Source organism: Pristiophorus japonicus, chromosome 19 (assembly GCF_044704955.1).
Source record: "Pristiophorus japonicus isolate sPriJap1 chromosome 19, sPriJap1.hap1, whole genome shotgun sequence".
NCBI lineage: Eukaryota > Metazoa > Chordata > Chondrichthyes > Pristiophoridae > Pristiophorus > Pristiophorus japonicus.
Window position 1 is genome coordinate 80950886 of NC_091995.1, and position 17531 is coordinate 80968416.

Consider the following 17531-nt stretch of genomic DNA (forward strand, 5'->3'; position numbering starts at 1 on the left):
TTGCTGGAGTAAAGTTGAATGAGCTCATTTCAGTATCTTTCCAAGCTGCTTTTATTCCTGTGTGATCTTGTCAGTAGACTTTCAGCTGAACCAGATGGTGATCTAGCGCGGGAACCTTGCACGTGGGCGGCAACTACAACTATTTTAAGTTGAAACTACTGCTCCTACCAAGATGAGCTAACTCAGCACAGATTGTGAATTAAGAATGCATCCTTCCTGATCTGCATGACTCAACTACTTTCTGGATAGGCTTGCCTAGCCATTGTGGACCTTGCATGCATGCAGAGCTGAATTTAACCAAGCAAGAAGGGTTTTACTGATGGAATAAAGCATTATACAGCAGTGAGGAAGCATCTTCGTGGAATAACAACTGAACAGTTTGGCAATGTATAACTGTTCTGCACACACCCAAAACATCAAACATCTTTTCCCGTTAAAAATTATGCTGATCAAGCATCAGTTTCTGTGTTTTATTTCACTTTTTTGTATTTGTAAGGGTTTATTTCTTCTGTCAAGAACTTCATGAGAAATTAGAAGTACTTTTTTTATATAAACATATTTATTTTGATCAACCCCTTTTTATAGTGCATGCATTGATCTTGATGGACAGTATTGCCCCTTAAGAATTGAACTAATCTTGTTACCTAATGCTTAACAGTTGGTTTCTGTTTATAAACTACTAAAAGAATACATGTCTACCAAGACATGTTATGCTTAGTTCTGATGGATATATATGATGTATTAATGTACATATAGGCCACATCCATACCTCAAAACAGTTTTTTTCCCCCTTTTTAAAAAGTACAACCTATACGTGATTCATCGCTCAGATCTTTCATCCACTCGTCGATGATTTACTCGTATGTCTCCATGTGCCACTCCTCCAAATCGTGGGTTACTACTTGTTCCCCATTCCCTCTGTTCCATCATTGGTGGCTGTTCTTTCATCCAATATGCTGTTACCCTCAGGAACGCCCTCTCTGAATTCCTTCACCCTGTCCTTGCCCTCAGGAGTTCCCTCTCTGATACCCTTCACCTCGCTACCTCTCCATGCTTTCAGAAAACCTCCTAAAAATTGTGTTGTCTGCTCCCGAGTCGCCGCCCGGCCCGGAAATCGGCACAGTCCTGGCCTGCAAGACCATCAGCAGGCCGGGGCCATCAGAGGGAGCAGCGTGCGGCGGCATACTGCTGCAAAGCCAGGTCGCTGATTGCAGTGCGGGCAGGCACAGCAGGAGGGGTGAAGGAATGGCAAGAGTTTGTAGAAGGAAGTGACCGGGGCCCAGGAGAGGTGTGAATCTGGGGCCCAGAAGAGGCAAGAGCCCAGGGGCAGCACTGACCAGCCCACATTGCGATATATGTGTGCGCTCGGTCTGTGCAGCAGAGCTGGAATCCAGTCGTCTTGGTTAATCCTTGACCTAATCTAACTCTGTCAAGCCCGTGTGGTGGCTGGTGTGCAACGGTCACCACACGTTTAAATAAAATCCATGCACAGGCATCTTCCACCCTCCAAGATGTAGTTCGGGATCTGGAATATTAGGTCTTTCATTGAAACACCTGTGAACTCATTCCTTTTTGGCGTGGAAGCAAGTCATCCTCGCTTCGAGAGACTGCCTATAGACATTTGTGTTTTCTGTCCTGCTTGGCATTCACTATTTCCAACTATCTTGTCAAGCACTTTGAGAATCCTTTGAAGAATGTTATAGAAATGTTTGCTGTTGAGTCAATTGAAAACAAATTGCCTGATCTAACTGTGTTTTGATGAACTGTTTGCAAATGATGCCTCACGGATACACTGCAATGGGAGTCAGCTATGGCTCAGTGGGGAGCACCCTTGCCTCTGAGTCATGAGGTTATGGGTTCAAGCACACAAATTTAGGCTGACGCTTCAGTGCAGTATTGAGGGAGTGCTGCATTGTCGGTGGTGCCATGTTTCAGATGTGACATTTCAGGTGGATGTAAAAGTTTGTTTTGGCACTATTTCGAAGAAGAACTAGGGGAGTTATTATCCCTGGTGTCCTGGCCAATATTTATCCCTCAATCAACATCACTAAAACAGATTATCTGGCCATTATCACATTGGTGTTTGTGGGAATTTTCTGTGCGCAAATTGGCTGCAGCGTTTCTCACATTACAACAGTGACTACACTTCATTGCCTGTACAGCGTTTTGGGACGACCAGTGGTCGTGAAAGGCACTATATCAGTGCAAGTCTTTATTTTCTTTTACAACGTTTCTGTAGAAATCACTCTGCAGTATTGCTATATAAATGAGTGATTTTAATTGAATTCATGAATTGATGCCAGAGAAAATACTTCCTTTCATGATCAGTACTTAAGTTGATTAAAATTTGGAAATCTTTTACTTCCAGTGATTTTATACCATAACTTTACATAAATGAATTTCCATGTTTTTAAAAGTACTCCCAATAAAATTTGACACAATTATAACTAAAAATAAGAGTTTGGGAAGGATTCAGTGTTTGGGGGAAGGGAACGAGAGGAAGACATTTACAAGCTGCCTTCACCACCACCTCAAAGCAGGGACTTTAGTTATAATTGGTTTGAAGAAGGATGTTAATGTTAGTATTTTGTGCAGTCCAAAACATACCAGGCAAGATTTTAAAAAATAGGTTTCAGTGATTGGTCTAAAGCCCTACCCAAGCAAAGGGAGAAATGTGTAATAATAGTTACTTGAGTAGATAATGTCGGGCAAGCCTGCAGTCATTAATTCCTGATAAACAGTGATTTTTAGAAACCATTCTAAATTGTTAATGGCCAATGTAAAATAAAAGAATAACAAGTCAATTTAAAAGAGGAGATTAAAAGTATTTACCAAATGTAAAAATGGTTGTTCTTGAACCATTCATTAATGACTGGTGTATGAGTATACTCCACTTGGGAATAAGTGACTTTGAGCTGATTGAAGTGCTTTGCTGTTTCTGCATGCTTTAATTAGCTCTTTGCCTTATTCTGCTGTACAGCCTACTTAGTCCTACATTGTCGCATCATTAAATATCCGCGTCAAGCAACAGTTACAGAAATGCGTGTGAGCCATGAGCGAGAGAGGGGCCAGAGGCCTCGTTAAAGATGAAGCAAACATTGGTGACGCAGCATCCCTTTTCATGGATATTCGGGGGGAGCATGAATATGATGGCTTGTATCAGTGATGTTACGTTGATCAGATTTGGTCTAGAGAGTGGGACAAGAGCACAGTAGACTCCAAATTTTCTCATGAAGAACATGCTTTTCACAATTGGCAGTAGCAATTGAGACTGCCATTCATACAGGACTCAAAATTAGATTTGTCTGGACAAGAGAGGAACTTTTAAATGGACTTTAAGCATTATAATGCCTATGCCTTTGGAAACGGGATGAGTGCTAGAAATTCCTGTAAATAACAGGGAAGGGGAAAAATGAGGAAAGTTTTGTGATTTAGTAACTTCTCAGTTTATCTGGTAACACATTAATTAACCTAATTCAATACAGTGGCTGAAACTTCAGTTTATGACACACTTTTTTGTTTTAAATAAATGTCCTGTTTCCCCCCCCCCCCCCCCCCCCCCCACCGAGGTCATGGATGGGCAAAGTAGTGTCATACAGTGGCTGGATATGATTTAGCTACATGCATTGCGCCCAGTAATTCTTATTCCCTGCACCAGTCTCGAGCTCCCCTACCACATTCGTGCAGCTTTTGTCTCTTTCTGCACTTTCCACCCTTAGTGACTTACTGAGTGAAAATGCTAAATTGTGGGGAATTTTTGTACTGTGAGCTTGGGTGTCTCCAAATTGGATTACCATTGCTCATGTGGAGGGTAAACGCCGGTACGGACTAGTTTGGCCAAATGGCCTTTTTCTGTGTTGCAACTTCAATGTATTTCCATGTCGAACTCATTTCATAATAAGGATTCCTTTATCTGGCAGAGAGAGATCTTCATCTTCATCTCCTCGGCATCAAGTCCAGAAAAGAGCAATTATTCCCCAAAATCCGATTTATATTAAAAAAAAATCAATTTTGTCTGCTAAATAATGGCCTATTTAACTCATTGCTATAGAACTATCTAAATTGTATGAATGATAGAGTACTGATAGCCCATATCTCTAAGCTTACTGCCATGCTAGCCTGATGGTAATTATGAAATCTGTCAAGTTTTGGTGTTGCCTTTCATCAAGACATTGAGCTGTTAAGTGTAGTATTCTCTGATAACTTGATGGTTAATGCATAACCAGATTTGGTATTGAACCATTCAGATCAGAAACGTCACAATTTCTTCCCCTGATGTGCAACATTAGCTGGGCCCAACCCAGGACATCAATGGAGGCACCACAATTGATCTCTGTGCCTTTCAGGGAGCTTTAATTCTCTAAGACTGCTTGGAAGTCCTTTCATAGAAACATAGAAAATAGGTGCAGGAGCAGGCCATTCAGCCCTTCTAGCCTGCACCGCCATTCAATGAGTTCATGGCTGAACATGAAACTTCAGTACCCCCTTCCTGCTTTCTCGCCATAACCCTTGATCCCCTGAATAGAATTCATTTGGAATCCTGGCAGCTGGAATAAAAAGAGCAACTACTAATCTTGGTTGAATTTCAATCCAGAGGAAATATAATGCTCTAACCAAATATATCGGGCAGTTTCCCAAATTTAACCTTTTTTTTAAAAAAAAAAGCAGCAATGTGATTTTTTTTTCTTGACAGTAAGCCAGAGAAAGAGAACTATGGATGGTTTGGAACCATGTGAAGGCTGTCTAATGGCTCAGCAAGCTTATCCCATGTCTAGCTGAACCATCCAGACAATGTTTGACCCACAGTTTCCATTGAGTCAGATAATCTCAACTGGGTCTGCAGTAGAAATGCTATAATTGACAGATTCCCACCTTGCCCCCGGGCTACAAGTTCACACGTGATAACAGCATTGGGCTTTATGGGGACGCACGCCTCTTATGGTGCACTTGCGCTGTGGGCTAATGAGAACTATGTCAGTTGGAGGGAGCTGGGGAGGGGAGAAAATTGGCAAAAAAAGGGAAAAGAACAAATTGTCCAGATCCACATAGGTGTCGTGGCTCAAACATCAGCAAGTGAGCCAAGTGCCTTGATCAGCTGTGGAACAACGAGTATCTTCTCCGTACTTGACAAATTTGATCTGCACCACTGATTCAACTTCTTCGCAGGCTGTATGTGGACACGGTGCATTGCTTGGAGTGCTGGACCATATCGTCTAAACCTCCAGTTGCCTATGGCGCATTCCCTTCTTGGGCTTTGAGGAAGAGCGGTAGGTTAGCTTTTTGGCTGCTAAATGAGTAAATTATGTCTGAAGCAGAACATTAGATGCGTGCAATGCGTAGCAAATGTACTCCCTTTGGGTGGATGCCAGTTGGGTGTCAGGACTGCAAATCCCTCCAGACATTAAATGAGTAGCAATTGTTGAACCTTGGTTTGTATTTAGTGATGATTTAAAGGCCACAGTATTGTTGGTAGTTTGCCCTCCTGACATGACTTATTTTTTATGGTTATGCCTTATAACAAAGTCCAGGGTATTACTCTGTGCTGCATGCAAATAAGTCTATCTTAAGTTCTGAGAGGAACTTTTGGCATAATATCAGTGTTTTAATCTCACTTTATTATTGAAAAAGTTACATTGATTTTAGATATGAGGAATTGTGGAATTGAGCTGGTAAATAGAGAAATGTTATCCTATCAATGATTTAGTCAGATGAGTTTCATATAATCTGCATAGTCTCTGGATAAGGGGTTGGCCATTTAGGACTGAGTCGAGAAGAAATTTCTTCACTCAGAGGGTTTTGAATCTTCGGAATTCTCTACTTCAGCGGGTTGTAGATGCTCAATTGTTGAGTTTATTCAAGACCGATTGATTTTTTTTTTGGGCAGTAAGGGAATCGAGGGAAATGGGGATCGGGGGTGGGGCGGGAGGTTGGGGTGATGGGAAAGTGGACTGATGTGGAAATTCAGCCATGATCTTATTGAATGATAGAACCAGCTCGAGGGACTTTATGACCTACTCCAGCTCCTATTTGTTATGTTCTTGTAAAGGCTTTGTATGTATAATTGGACAGTTTTGTCGAGTGAGAAAATATGTAGTGTAGATGTGTGCTTCTTGAAGCACATAGTTTTGTGACCATCACAAGTTTCTGCCTTAATGTTCTTCTCCCGAGTATATTGCCATTGTAATTTATTTATTTGGATTGCCAGTAAAGTGCCAGTGCAAGCTAGAGGATTCTAGCTGTGTACTTTTCGATGTTTGTGTATAATTAAACTAAATTAGTGGTTCTGTTGGCCTTTTTTAATTTAAAGTCAATATTTGATACTTGTTATCATACAACTGGTGACGATGCATATGCTCTGAGACTTCATCCTTCCCTGCTCCCTTTTCCTTGTCTAGATACTGCCCCTTAGTCATGTCATTATAGGCATGAGGTCAGCTTTTATATGTATACTGACAACAGCAATTTTCCCTCTCTCCTACGACTTCTTGACCATTGCTGTGGCCTTTCAAGTCCTGGAGCAAGAATTTTTTTCAGCTTAAGTATTCGCGGTCAAAGCCATTGTGCTCGGCTCCCGCCTAAAGCTCAGTATCTTGGCATTCAATTTCCCTTCCTGTCTAACAGCTCCCTCAGACTGACCCTGCCAGTACACAACTTTGTCCTAAATCAGATTCTGAGCTGAACTAAAAATCCTGCATCCTTGCACCTACCAAGACTGCCTATTCCCAACTCTGCAACATTGTGCTCAGCTCTTCCCCCACCTCGCCTACACTGATGCTCATATTCTTATCCAAGCCTTCAACTCCGATACTCCAATACTTGTTGGTCTCCCAATTCTACCCTTTACAAATTGCAACTTGTCTGAAACTCCACCGCCAGCATCCTGTCCCGCATGAAGTTCCATTCCCCAGGCTCTCTCCACCCATACGTCAGTTTCAAAATCCATACCCTCATCTAAAATATTTTCTATTGTCTCCTCTGCCTCTGTTCTTCTTCATGCCCTTCACTATTCTCCTTGCACCTGCTCTTTTACTGCACTTTTGCAGTGCCCACAGCTGCTTCGGCCCCACGCACTGCAACATTATAAATCCTTCACTTTGTTCTTTCTCCTCTCCTTCAAAATAAACCCCTCAAAACCTTGCTTTTTTCACTGTCCCTAATATCTTCTCCCATTTTTCAATCTCCTATTTTCTACTTTTTGTCGATAGATCACTTTAGGATTTGATGTTAAAGGTACTATGTGGTGTAGTGTTAATGCAGTATTTCTACTGTTTGCAATTTTTTGTCCCATGATTTTATACTCTGCTGTGGCATGTGATGTCAGCAACGCCTCGATTTCAAAATTCTCATCCCTCCCTAGCCTCACCCCTCCCTATCTCTGTAATTTCCTTCAGCCCCACAACCCCCCGAAATGTCTGCGCTTCTCAAATTCTGCCCTCTTGAGCATCCCTGGTTATAACTGCTCAACGTTTCAGCTGCCTCGGCCTTAAGCTCTGGAACTCCCTCCCTAAACCTCTCCGCCTCTCTACATCTCTTTCCTCCTTTAAGACGCTCCTTAAAACCTACCTCTTTGACTAAGCTTTTGGTCATCTGCCGTAATTTCTTCGTATCTTGCTCGGTGTCAAATTTATTTTGTCTTTTAACGCTGCTGTGATGCGCCTTGGGACGTTTTACTATGTTAAAGGCGCTATATAAATAAAAGTTGATGTTTTAATGGACAAGATTCAAATGGGTGCCTCGAAGGTGAAGCTTTTAAAAATTGTTAATTTATGGCTATGAATTCAATACCAAGTTGTTTAAAGAATGCAACACGCTCAGTTACCATTCAATTCAGAGCACTGAAGCTGCTATTCTTTATTATTACATTTACCCACCCAGTGATCCTGTCAAGCAGACCAGTTTGGACCGACTGGATTATTGCCCAGAAATTGAGAAGATGCTGATAATATTGCAGTTAAACCAAACTGGAAGAGAGTTGTTGGATCCTCTTTTGCAAAGTGCTTTGAAACGTGCTACATAAATACAAGTCATTGAGATACTTGGGATAGGGAAATTAATTGGTGTGTATTGGTTTCTTGATTTAATTAGGCTAACAATGTCAATTTGTATATGGTTATAATTTGCATATGTACTAGACTGGCTGAGAAATGTATTCCCAGTGAGCCTTGGGCTTTACAACATTCCACTGTTAGTATATACAGTGATTTGCACAGTATGTTCACATTGTGTGAAGGAGCCCCAATGCTGAATGTTTTGCAGATTAATGTGCACTTCAGTAATTGATGGATTTTGATGTTGAAAAAATAATTACTTGGAAGGTCAAGGTGGATGATTCGATTAGCCAGTCAAAAAAACTTACTGACTTGTTTTGTTCAGTACTCTGCCTGTGAGGCACCACCTAATTGATATGTTAGAAATATTTGCTTTGAAAACCCGGCATTGAACAAAAGTAATCCCTGACTCTGTATGTAATGCTGCCCCCTTGGTCATTCTGGGACATACTATGTACCTAGTTAATTTGAGTGTCCGCCATGGCTCAGTGGATACCATACTTTCCTGTGAATTGGAAGGTTGTAGGTTCAAGTCCCACTGCAGAGGCTCGAGCACGAAAATCTAGGCTGACAGTGCAGTGCTGAGGGACTGCTGCACTGTCCGAGGAGCCATCTTTTGGATGAGACATTAAAAAGATGCCCGTGGCACTATTTTGAAGAAGAGGGGAGTTATCCTCGGTGTCAAATATTTATTTCTTCCATAGTCATTTGTGATTTGTGGAAAAAAACATAACTGTCTCCCAAAAGGCTTAATTGACATTTTCAAGACTCGAGGTTGGTACACTTTTGTTGGGTAAGGGTAAATGGAGTTGAGGTAGAGAACAGCCATGATCTAGTAGGATGGTGCAACAAGTTCAAGGACTGAATGGCCTACTCCTGTTGCCGGGCAGGATTCTGCATTGAATTTGGGAGGTTTCCTCCAAGATGGTGCTTCCTCCAACACACGTGTTGAAACTCAAATCAGTTGGCGAGTATTAGGGACAACTGCAGCCATGCACTTAGCATCACAAGTAATTCTCTCTACATAGATCAGATCCTCATTAAATTTTAAGAGAAGCAGCATGCCATGAGAACTGATTCAGAAAAATTGAAACAAACCTTAGAATCTAGGATCACTGGAGTTTCCACTTCATTTCAAAGGGTCTCGATCAAGATTCCAGGGTATTTTGACATTGTAGATTTATGGATTCGCGGTCAGAATCTTTTCAACAGTTTAACAGTGCTTACAACCTGGGAAGAATCAAATGAGATTAAAAGGAGCAAGATTTATTCCTCTTTTCCTGTACTTGGCATTCAGACCCAACATTGAAAGTTGAACAAATTCCTCTCAATAAAGTCTGTTGTTGAACAGGAGGTTCTTGGACCCCAGAAAGTGTCTTAAGTTCCACCAGCAATGGGAAGTTTTGCCGAAGTGCACTGGAGCTGATGGTAGTTGCCACTTTTGTACTTCCTTTTCAGTCTATATTCAACTTTTGGCTCTACTTTTCTCCGAGCTTTGTTTTAAGCTGGTGAGTTCTATCTCCAGAAACCTCATTGTGGCAGAATTAAGTGTATTTCTTGATAAATATCCAGCTGCAACATTGTATAAATGAAGTTCTCCTGCCAGCTTTTGTACCTTCCCTCCAAGCTTGTACGAGGAGTTATGTCTTTTTAATATATTTTCTAAATTAACCTCAGACCAGAAGAAAAGCACTGGAGAGAGAGAGAGAGATTGATGATATGGGCTTACTGGACAAAATAATTTAGCTTTCAAAAGGGCTGTTAATTTATCCCTTTAAAGAAAGAACAAACTCAAATTTATATGGACCTTTTGTGACCTCTGGACGTCCCAAAGCACTTTACAGCCAATGGAGTATTTTTGACGTGTAGTCACTGTTGTAATGTCAGGAAACACGGCAGCCAATCCGCATGCAAGGTCCCACAAACAGCAAAAAACTAAATGACCAGAAAACTTTATTATTATTGGTGTTGGTTGAGGGATAAATGTTGGTTAGGACAACAGGAAAAATCCCTTGCTCCTTTTCGAATAGTGCCATGGGATCTTTTCCGTCCGTCTGAGATAGCAGACTCAGTTGAATGTCTCATCTGAAAGACGACAGCAAATTTTCCCTCATTAGTTCAAGCTCCCTTTCCAGACTTAAGTTTACTGACCAATTTGCCTCTATATCTCCTGGATAATTTGAAACCAGCAATGGTTGTGAGCAGAAGAGAAAGAAGCCGTGGCTCAGTGGTAGTACTCTCTCCGAGTCAGAATGTTATGGTTTCAAGTCCCACTCCAGAGACTGAAGTGTCAGCCTAAATAATGTGCGAGTCTCTGGAGTGGGACTTGAAACCATAACATTCTGACTCAGTGAGAGTACTACCACTGAGCCACGGCTTCTTCCTCTTCTGCTCACAACCATTGCTGGTTTCAAATTATCCTGGAGATGTAGAGGCAAATTGGTCAGTAAAGTTAAGTCTGGAAAGGGAGCTTGAACTAATGAGGGAAAATTTGCTCATCTTCAGTTCAAAGCCAGTCTGAATAAGAAGACTGGCCAAAAAATCACATTAGCCCACTAACGTGGGATGTGGCGTAGTTTATTATTTTTCTTTATGGGAGGGGTTGAAGTGAGTGAATGTTGATTATAACTATGTTGACTTGCTGTCTGGAAAATTTAAAGCACCTCAATGACTCATATCTGGCCTCTTCTCACTAAAGTGTTTTCAGTCCGCCTACTGATATATTGGAGATTCTCGCGTGAAGGCACATGCAGAAGACATGATGTGCAGTTCAGATCACAATGCGGTTCTATTGGTGCATCCCTGGCTTATGTTATATGATTTTAGATATTGGGCAGTATGGGCACACTTCTGAACATGGTGCATGGGGACCATTTGCAGGAGTGAGCAATACTGTTGAACCCAAGAGAATATCTAAGGTTTGTAGCAGCTATAGTTCATTGTAACAACTATAGTTCATTGTTTCCACTAGTCTATTGGGTTTTAGACACATCTTGCTGGTTTGCATTGGAAAATAAGATGCTATTCCCTCTCCAAAATGTGACAATACACTGCATGTTCTCGCTGTAATGGAAAGTATTAATCAAAATGTCCTACTTTTGAAATTGCATATAGTGGTGGCTCTGAGGAATACGCTGCAGCTCTCAAAGCCCCCTTGTAACGGGAAAACTTCCTTCACAATGGAAAGGACAAAATCACTAATAATTTGCAGTCTCCCCCACACCCAAACTAAATATCCAGCCTCCGTCCAATACTAAACACTAAAATTTGAAATACCTGATTTATCCTAAAACAACGTTTTGTAATATTTTGTTACGAGAACCTTAGGCAAGGTACTTGGTGCAAATATTCCTAATTATTCCTAATGCACTATGCAGTTACTATTAGGTTGAATAAAATGCAGCTGTACTCTGTCACAAGCAGTGCTGTGTTAATGAGATTGGTCTGTTGTAAATTTGCTCTCTGACTAATGTTACTTATTAGACTGTTCAACAGCGTATCTAACAGTATTTTCCTATTTCTTTCAGGAGAGACGAAAGTGAAACGCTTGAATGGTCTGCTTGAAATAAACTGAAAGGTATGGTTGTCTTTGGGATTTTTATGTTAATAAATGAGCAATTTCACTTGCAATTGAAGCTCAATCAAGAATACCATACATACACATTAAGCTCGCCACGTTTTACTCTGGATACAGCGCAAAGGAAACTTGTCTAATTGCACATATAATTACAATCAATATGTATCGTGATGTCTCCACACGTTCTGCTCGGCATGTTTGTGATTTTACTTTCTCCCTGGGTTCAGTACCTGCAGCGTTCTGATGCCTCACCCGATTGACCATTCTGTATGTGAACCTGGACACCAGTTGATGGGCATCATAGCTGAGCCTCGTCCTCTCTCCTCCCGACACCCAATGCAAGTTCTAGCATGGGTCACTGTGATGTTTAGTAGTAGGAATCCAAGTAACTTTCTTTCCTGCCCCTTCCTTCGCAACCCTGAGGCCAAGAGTGCCACAGATCAGAGATCAAAGCCAGGATCTTGTGGTCTGTATAACTCAGTACTACACTGTGCGGCGCATTTACTTACTGGACCATTGCAGAGCCGATGTACTTAATCAACGGGGATGTGATATTAGGGAAACTCTAGCATGCAAGGAAGTGCATCAAATTGGACAGTTTCAACTGCAATATTTTGAGCATGATTTCAGTCTCATCTCCCTTTTGGGTCTAAGCTCCTGTCTGCTTTTGTAGTCAATATCTGGAATAGTTGTCATATGTACACGAGTGTAATTATTGGAGGAAATTCATTGGATTTCATCATTGTTTCGGAAATTGAAATTCAACGGATTCTTACAATGGACTTGAGGTTTTTACAGGTGGTGTATGGGTAATGTACAATTTGAAACTTGGAGGATTTCAACTTCTATAAAGAGCTCATGGCCATGTTAAAGGAATACTTGGAGAGTCTAGTTTATATAATATTAACTGGTAAAAGGAATCCCAGTGCAACTTCTGACCCAAGCTCGAGTTGAAATGTCTACTCTCCTCCTTGATACATCTGTTGACTAAAATCAAATTGGTGAAGCACACACAAGAAGGTGTCCGCATATTTCACACAATAACACTGAAGTCTGTTTTGGGGCAGCCAGGCAGTTCTGAATCAATTTCAGTGGGTTACTTTGATCTCACAACTTGATGTAATTTTCCTTAATGCGTTGCAGTATCGGGGCAAGCTATATGTCCTAAATATAATGCCATAGAGAAGAAGAAAATCACTTGCACTAGATATTTCTTTTTTTTTACTGAATTATAGGTATTATTCTTTAGTGGAAAAATTAGGTTGGAAATTGGGATTCCTTTCCTATATCTTGCTCCCCCTCAAAAAAACCCTTGTAATGTTTAAAAGATCTCTTATGCTGTCTAAATTCAAAGAATGAAGAGAAGATAACAGGGATTGTAATCGTGTGATACTCGAAACAGGCACTTTACCCTCAGAAGGTTTATTTAATGATGCTTGTAGGCGGTTTCATGCTGACATTTTTGAAACCTACGCTTTTGGTGCATGTCCCTGAATTTTTCCCGTGGGGGTTATCACTGGTAACTTTTGAAACTGCACCAGTTGCAGTATTCGTGTGCAGAATTTCAGCGTGGGGAAGTGACGTTTCATGCTCTTTGTCAGCTTCAAGGACTAGCAATGGTCCATTGGTAGGATATTTCTAAATAAAACACAACTGTTGCAGTCAACTTTACTGAACTTTTGACGAATTTCTTAAACTGATTTAACATGTACAATGTGGAGGGGGTGGGGGGAGGGGAAGAGAAGGGGAGAAAAGGAAAGTGGAAGCGGAGTGGTGACTGGAGAGAATGAAAGGCTGTTGTAATGAGTGCACTGCCAAACCATGCCCTGTACTGTCACATGCTTTGTTCTATATTTAGCAAGACTTGTATCTTAATGGAATGTAGCTGTGACTCTGTCTCTCTCTGCACATTTTTAAAATTCTCTCCAGTTCGGATCTTTCACGCAAATAGACTTGTACTTTGGCACACTGAACTCGGTCTGTGTGTGCACATAACTCTCATTGTAACCTTATCTACATCTTTAAAATGAGTTCCGGATGTTGTCACAATGATTTAATTAAGTGTGAAGTAACATTGAGATGGAGAAACCAAGGCAGTCTCGCGTTTGATCCCTGGTCTATGCTGTGTTTTGTGATTTCAGCCAATGGGCTGATGCATTTGGCTTTCACCTCTGGACTAAGAAGGAAAGGATCTTGCTTTAGATTTTAGTGAGCATTTCTTAAAAAAAAAATTCTTATCAATGGATGAGAACAAATTCCAGTTTTGCTATGATTCGCTCAAGTACAAATAATCTGCTGACCCTTATTGTCTAGATTTACACATGAATAATGGACATGTGGACAAGGTGCTTCTGGAGGCTGACTTGGACTGGAAAGTCTAGAAAGAAGGGAGAAAATAGTGGCGCTAGAGGCGGGGAAAAGAGGGGGATATGAATTACATTTGGGCACCAAATATTATTTCGCACGTGAAATTGGGAGTTGAATTACTTGTCACATCCGTCAATTTCCTACCTGACACCATTATGGGAACACTATCACCACAAGGATGGCAGCACTTCTCAAGAAGGTGGCCAACTGCCACCATCTCAAGACAACTAGGGATGGGAAGTAAATGCAACGTTTTCACCATCTCCCAGATTCAAGAATAAATTATTGGATTTGTCCCCGAGCGCGCTCCGCAGCTGTATTTCTCTGGTAACCAGCATCAGTTGTGACCTAGTACAGCTCTCAATATAAGGACATTTATTGAGTAGTTACTGCATCCTTATTAGGTTTGTGGGAATATTTTCAATCTGTTTCACCCGTTTAATCTCAAGGGGAAAAAAAAACAAGCTCTGAAGTTTAAACTGGATAACCTGTAACAAAATTGATTGCTGTCATCATGCTGACCAGGAACTTGAATCATTGCAATTTTGCCGCAAGGCTTGAGGAAGATCCACTAGGGCTTGGATGATCAAATTATTGATCATGAGCTGTAGGTTCCTGTCATGCTGGACTTCTGTTCTCTCTCTCCCCATTAGGGTAGAAAAAAACATCAAAGAAACAGAGCAAAAGTTATCAGTCCTGATTTACTTCAGTGGCTGCACCGCGTGAAAATCCAAATACAGTGACTGAGTGATTTGAGTGTTCTCACTGCTCAAGTGGGTATCTGTTTAGCAGGTAACACTCAATCTTTTGATATTGGCTTGCATCCTCTCAGTTTTGAGAGTATTTTCATCCATTATACTAAGCACAATACAAGGCCACCAACCTAGTGAGCTTTGCAAACTCTGAGCCTTACAGATCATGGAAGACATCCAGTTGTTCACCTGAGTCTTTTATTTTTTCTCTTCAGCTTTTTTATTTTTCACTTCACCTCAATTTTCTTTTCTCTCCTTCTCTGTCATATTCTATTTTCCAGATGTTTGGACCTTTTTCACCAGGCTTGATTTGGTTGGGGTTTTGACATTACAAAGGAAATATATAACATTTGATATGATGTCCTTGATTGCGCTTCATTGTTTATGCAGTTTGATTCTATTAACTTTTCATTTCTGTTGGAAGGTATGTTCTTCACATGCCCCTGAGCGTCTTGCTCCGTCCCCCTGTTTAGAAGGTGTGTACATCACCTGTTCCAAAGCCACGCTGCAAGGATGCAAACAAGAATTATCTGGGGCGACTGAATTTCAATCTTGATGCTCTCACAGTCTGATGACCAATTGATGACTTTTGCCTTTGGGGACTAGGTAAGCTGGGTCTCCGGCTTTGAGGTGCTTCCAGGTTGACAAACCGAGCAACAGAGGCTCTGAACTAAGTCAACCCTCTGACAAACTCAGTAATCCAGCACCTAGACTAGGCAGGTCCACAGTACCCCTGGCTATTGTTGATGATTGACCATTAACTAGCCTCACTAATGAAACCTGAATGGGTGGACTAGTCACTGAGGGAATGCACCAGATAACCCTAGAAACCAATTCCTCGATAGATACAGTGGCCCTAGTAGTTGGAAACAACTCTGGTGTGCTTGCATTGTTTTAGCTGATTAAGTTCCAGTCGTGACTCTGTGGTCATATGGGGATCCCTAAGCGTTGGCTCTGCTAACTTGCCACTAGCCTCGCGCAAGTGAGATGTGTCCCTTTTGGAGAGAATGTGCGTAAACCATATTGGGAAAGCAGGAACCATACAGGAGGGTCCGATGTCTCAACAGCTTGATTTGCGTTTTGCACATAGCAGACGCATAAGAACATAAGAAATAGGAGCAGGAGTAGGCCATATGGCCCCTCGAGCCTGCTCCGCCATTTAATACAATCATAGCTGATCCGATCATGGGCTCGGGTCCACTTACCTGCCCTCTCCCCAGAACCCCTTAACCCTTTATCGGTTAAGAAACTGTCTACCTCTGTCTTAAATTTATTTAATGTCCTGGCTTCCACAGCTCCCTGAGGCAGTGAATTCCACAGGTTTACAACCCTCCGAGAAGAAATTCCTCCTCATCTAGTTTTAAATGGGCGGCCCCTATTCTAAGATTATGCACCCTAGTTCTAATCTCCTCTATCTGACCAAAAGAAAAATGCTAGCCCATTAGAATGCCGCTCAATGTATGGGGAGTGCCAAGCGCATAATCACAGCACACCATATTGAAGTCGCAATGTATTAATATTGCACGGGAAGTTCTAGCAGTGGTGAGGCTGGACCTGTCATTATTGACTTTCAGTTTGAAATGCCGAGTATTTCTTGGTGGTTTCTGTGCTGCTCAGAACAATTTATTTTCGCCAACTAACCTAATGCCCAACCAGAATTAGTGGTAAATGCTGTGGGAAATTAGTCCCTTTTTCTTTTTTTCCCCTTGCTCCCTCCTAAAAGAAACTCACCAGTTTCATCATCCTAGTCACACTGACTTCAGGTCTCATTATTTAACACTAAATCAAGTTGCAGACATAGTGCAGTCGCTCCCTTTGACACCATAACCACCCAATTCTTATTTCATCATGTGTTGGCGTGACGCGGTGTTGGCAGCACAGTACCGTGGGAGCTGAGAAAGGCATTTTGAAACGGAAAAGGATTAAAGTGCAAATAAGGGAGGATTATGGATGCAAGAGTTTTTTTTAAATCCTGTTTTCTATCATTTTTCCTCCTTCCTCCTCCTGAAGCTAATGACTCGGGATGGTTTACAGGTCCACGGGTGCCTGCACCCTCTGATACCTTTCTAAGTGGACATTATCTATGTGCAAGTATAGACATTTAATTTGGTTGAACAGAGGGAGGAGGGCACCACACATCACTTCAGCCAAATATTATCCTGTGCCATCTGACATTCAAACACACACTTTATAGCAGAAGCCCCAATCTTATTTAGGGTCAGTTGCAGTATTCCAATGCTGTCCCGCTGAGATGCATCAACTCGGCCAACCTTGCAGTTATCCACTAAGTTGAAGGGTGGGTGGGTGCGGTTGGTGGTCAATTGGAGGGCAGATTGTTTACTCTGATGCTCAGAATACTATTGCAGTTATTGAATACGCATGAGGATTCTATACTGCAAATTATCCCAGATCAACGAAACTGTAATGGTGCTTTTCATTTTAATTTCTCACTTTCTGAGAAGACCTGACTGAAAGCTTGTGCGCCAAGGAGGGACCCAAGTAAACAAGGCTACTCGTAGTTGGTGTAGAAGCTGAATTTCTGCTTGGTACAGGGACATCAGTAATTAATTTCCAGAGATATTTTCAAATAAACTGTGCACAATTTGGTTCAAATGAGGCATGGGTTAAATTTTCACTTTTACAGCAAGAGTTACCCAGAGTCAAATGAGTTGTTATGATGGTAGAGTTATTATACTCGTGATGTACTTCACTAGGTCAAATGGCCTTTTCTCATCTGACTTTGCTTGTGTTCTATTCATTATCTAATAAAACTTGTCATTTATTGCA

General features: G+C 41.4%; 1 protein-coding gene across 7 annotated transcripts in view; it reads left to right on the forward strand.

The window, feature by feature from the left end:
- Nucleotides 1-17531, forward strand: part of atf7ip (activating transcription factor 7 interacting protein) — a 186927-nt gene that overhangs the window by 36172 nt on the left and 133224 nt on the right. For all 7 annotated transcript variants that reach the window (XM_070861680.1, XM_070861687.1, XM_070861688.1 and 4 more), the window contains one exon: nucleotides 11576-11625. The gene's annotated coding sequence lies outside the window, so the exon portion shown is untranslated. The remainder of the gene's footprint in view (nucleotides 1-11575; nucleotides 11626-17531) is intronic.